Raw genomic sequence first — 5,081 nt, forward strand, 5'->3', positions numbered from 1 at the left:
CCAATGCTCTTCAAAATTGGAAATAGAATATCAAAAAACACAAGAATATATGATGATTCTTATTGAAGTATCCATCCAAAGATACCTAATAAAAATAAAACTCTTAATTAATGAAGAATTCCAATTAGAGACAATAGCACTATTTGACACTGGTGCATATCAAAATTGCATCCGAGAAGGAATTATACTAAAAAAATACTATGATAAAACAACAGAAGGATTAAAAGCAACGAATGGTGAAAAACTCAAAATGACATACAAAATATCCAATGCAGAGATATGTAACCAAGGAATCAAGTTCAAAACACCTTTTCTAATGGTCAAAAATATAACTCAAGATATTATTTTAGGAACTCCTTTTATATCATTATTGAAGTTGTATAAAGTCACTCACCAAGCTCATCACTACCAAAATATTAAAAACCAGAATAACTTTCCCTTTTGTAGAAAAACCAAGAGTTAGAAACATTAATTTGTTAAAATATCTATCAATTCATACAAATCAAATTAATTCTTTAATTAATCATAAACAAAACCAAATCACCTATTTAAAAGAAAAAGTCACTTTTGAAAAGTTAGAACAGCAATTAACCACTCACAACATTAAACAAAAAATTGAACAAATTAAGAATGAAATAGAAAAAACAATATGCTCTGATATCCCCAATGCTTTTTGGAACAAAAAAAAAAACATGAAGTAGAACTACCATATGTAAAAAAGTTTGATGAAAAACAAATCCCTACAAAGGCCAGAGTCATTCAAATGAATAAAGAAATGGAAGAATACTGTAAATAAGAAATCCAAGATTTACTATACAAAAAATTAATTGGAAAAAGTAATTCACCCTAGAGTTGTTCTGCTTTTTATTAAGTAAAAAATGTAGAAATAGAAAGAGGAATACCAAGATTAGTAATTAACTATAAACCATTAAATAAAGCACTGGAGTGGATCAGATATCCTATTCCAACAAAGAAAGATCTTTTACATAAACTTTGCAATGCTCAAATTTTTTCAAAATTTGATATGAAGTGAGGATTTTGGTAAATCCAAATCAAGGAAGATGAAAGATACAAAATAGCCTTTACTATCCTTTTTGGACAATACGAATGGAATGTGTTGCCCTTTGGCCTAAAGAATGCCCCATCCGAATTTCAAAGAATAATGAATAAAATATTCAACCAATATTCTCAATTCACCATAGTATATATTGATGATGTTCTAGTCTTCTCAAAAAACCTGGAAAAACATTTTAAACATCTTAAAATATTTATCGATATTATTAAAAGAAATGGATTAGTTGTGTCCAAATCCAAAATCAACCTGTTTCAGACCAAAATCAGATTTTTAGGTCATTATGTGATCCAAGGAACCATAATTCCAATAGAAAGATCAAATAAATTTGCTGATAGTTTTCCTGATAAAATTACAAACAAAGCCCAACTCCAAAGATTTTTAGGAAGCCTTAATTATGTTATTGATTTCTATCCTGGATAAAATAAATATGTAAACCCCTCCATGATAGGCTAAGAAAAAACCATACTCCATGACAAATACCCATACTGAAATAATCAAACAAATAAAAACCCATATAAAAGAACTTCCATGCTTACATTTAGCAGACTTTTTTTTACGAAAAATCATAGAAACAGATGCATCAGAAATAGGATATGGTGGCATCCTCAAACAGATTAAGAACTAAAAGGAATAAATAGTCCAATATACCTCTTGGCATTGGACTCTAACTCAACAAAACTATAGTATTATCAAAAAAGAGATTTTATCAATTGTTTTGTGTATTTCAAAATTTCAAAGTGATTTATTAAACTAAAAATTTCTTTTAAGAATTGATTGCAAATTAGTTAAAGGGATTTTACAAAAAGGTGTCCAAAATATTGCATCAAAACAAATTTTTGCTAAATGGCAAGCAATTTTAAGTGTTTTTTATTTTGATATTCAATACATCAAAGGAGAAGAAAATTCTTTACCAGACTTTCTTACCAGAGAGTTTTTACAAGAAAAAACATGCCGTTAAAATTGAGAGACAAAAAGAAAGACAAAGGAAAAAAGAAAAAGGAAGACAAACCTTCCTAAAATTTGACCCAGAAACCTATTAAATCATGGTATGAGATATGTACCCAAGAAGAACAAGAATTACAAAAGGAAACTGAGAGTTCTTCAAAATCGTTACAAATATATCAAGACTCCCAAAACCCCTATGAGATAGATTGCCAAGTCAAAAAATGGATAGAATTTCTATCGTAATCTCTAGAGGTTGCATTAGCCCTAGCCTATCAAATAAAAAAACAAATCCCTCTTAAACAAATTGCTTTGACAGCAATAGAATACGTAAAGAAAAAAGAGATTGTTCTCCATCAACCCAAAACCCTCTAAACAATTTTCCCTGAAGACCAAACACTGACCCAAACACAATCCCAGACATCATCTTCCCAAAAAAGTCAAACCTAATATTTTTGAAAGAAAAATATCCAAAATGTGTTTTTAATTGAAGAAGGATTCTATCATGAATACCCCTAAATAGCCATTTGAAAAACCTTCGAAGGATGGCACTATAAACCATGGGATCTGCAGAAACCCCAACAATATTACCAAAATATTTTAATCCAAGCAGGGTCTATTCTTTTTAAACACTATACTGATAAAAATGACCCTACTCTTGTAACCCATTATATGGCCAAGATTTTTCCCAACATTTCCGATAGTTATCCTACCATCCCTTTAAGTGTTTAGTAAAGCCAACGACTAAAAGATTTTCTATGGCGTGATCTGTAATTTGACCAGTTTGGTTTTGAGTTTTGTACACATTTGAAACCTTTGTCATTTGTTGAAGTGTACTGAATATTCCATTCATTATTCTTTGGAATTTTGATAGGGCATTCTTTAGGCCAAAGGCATCACACTCCATTCGTATTGTCCAAAAGGGACAAGTAAAGGTTGTTTTGTATCTTTCATTTTCTTTGATCTGGATTTGCCAAAATCCTAACTTCATATCAAATTTTGAGAAAAATTTGAGCATTGCAAAGTTTTTGTAAAAGATCTTTCTTTGTTGGAATAGGATATCTAATCCATTCTAGTGCTTTATTTATGGTTTATAGTTACTAATCTTGGTATTCTTCTTTCTATTTCTGCATTTTTTACTACATAAAAAGTGGAACAACTCAAGGGTGAATTACTTTTTCTAATTAATTTTTTGTCCAGTAAATCTTGGATTTCTTTTTTACAGTATTCTTCCATTTCTTTATTCATTTGAATGGCTCTGGCCTTTGTAGGGACTTGTTTTTCATCAAAATTTTTTACATATGGTAGTTCTACTTCATATTTTTTTCTGTTCCAAAAAGCATTGAGGATATCAGAGCATATTTTTTTTCTATTTCATCTTAATTTGCGCAATTTTTTGTTTAATGTTGTGAGTGGTTAATTATTCTTGTAACTTTTCAAAAGAGACTTCTTCTTTTAAATAGGTGATTTGGTTTTGTTTATGATTGATTAAAGAATTAATTTGATTTGTATGAATTGATAGAGATTTTAACAAATTAATGTTTCTGACTCTTGGTTTTTCTACAAAAGGGAAAGTTATTCTGGTTTTTAATATTTTGGTAATGATGAGCTTGGTGAGTGACTTTATACGGCTTCAATAATGATATAAAAGGAGTTCTTAAAATAATATCTTGAGTTATATTTTTGACCATTAGAAAAGGTGTTTTGAACTTGATTCTTTGGTTACATATTCTGCATTGGATATTTTGTATGTAATTTTGAGTTTTTCTCCATTGGCTGTTTTTAATCCTTCTATTGTTTTATCATAGTATTTTTTTGGTTTAATTCCTTCTCGGATGCAATTTTGATCTGCACCAGTGTCAAATAGTGCTATTGTTTATAATTGGAATTGTTCATTAATTAAGAGTTTTATTTTTATTAGGTATCTTTGGATGGATACTTCAGTAAGAATCATAATATATTCTTATGTTTTTTTATTTTCTGTTTTAATTCTGAAGAGCATTGGTTTGTTCGAATTTCTGTGTTCTTAACAAATTCAATTTGTTGTTTAATTTGTTGTTGTTCTTTTTTTGGTTCAGAGATTTTTGCCTTTATGGTTTTTATTTCTAAATTTAATTCTTTTTTTGTTATTTTTCTTGGTTTTATTTTTTCATATTTGTCAAATATGATGCTTTTACTGCACGTTTAAGATAGGGAATAGCTAAGTTATTCCCTATCTATTCCCATGTGTTTGCTTTACCTCTGTTTGGTAAGCAATGTCATAGGGAATAGTTATTATCTAGTAATAGCTATTCCTTATGACAGGGGAAAAACTCAGGCTTAACTACATCCAAGCTTTCCCATGGGTTTTGCTATTCTATGACTGATGGAATAGCCTTAAAATGTGATAAGACTAAAATACCCTTTATAACTTAAAAATATTACAACCCTAGACCTATAAATATTCTTTTTTTTTCTCATTTTTCTTTCTCCTTTCTCTCTCTTCTCACGTTCTTTCCTCTCTCATTCTCTCTTTAACTTGTATTCATCACCGGAGATAACATTGGCAGCTACGACGACGACGACGGTTTCACTATCGAATATGGTCTAAAAGCGTCGATCTAGTCTTTTTCAATAAGATTCAATCAAGATCTAGCCAGATCTGACACTCAACGGCTAGATCTAACTATGGGAAGCACCGAATCTGGTGCTTCTCGACCAAATCTCGTGACTTGATCTAGCACTCCACAGCTAGATCCAGTCGCGAGAAGTGCCGATCTAGTGCCTTAATGGCTAGATTCGGCCATATGGTGCTCTAGATCGGTGTTTCATTACGCCCGTTACCTTTCCAATAGTCGGTCTGTGGAGAAAAAAAAAGGAAAAAGGAAAAAATTAAAAGAAAAAAGAAAAAATTATTTATAAATGTTACAATATTAATATTTTATATATAATTTAAACATTATTAATAATATGATTAAAATATTATAATATAAATATTTTAAAATATTAATGTTTTATTTATTAAATTATTAATAAATTAAATTTTTAATGAGTATAAATAAAAAATAAAAAATTATTAATATTT

This window comes from Theobroma cacao, chromosome 5 (genome assembly GCF_000208745.1).
Source record: "Theobroma cacao cultivar B97-61/B2 chromosome 5, Criollo_cocoa_genome_V2, whole genome shotgun sequence".
In the NCBI taxonomy this organism is placed as follows: domain Eukaryota; kingdom Viridiplantae; phylum Streptophyta; class Magnoliopsida; order Malvales; family Malvaceae; genus Theobroma; species Theobroma cacao.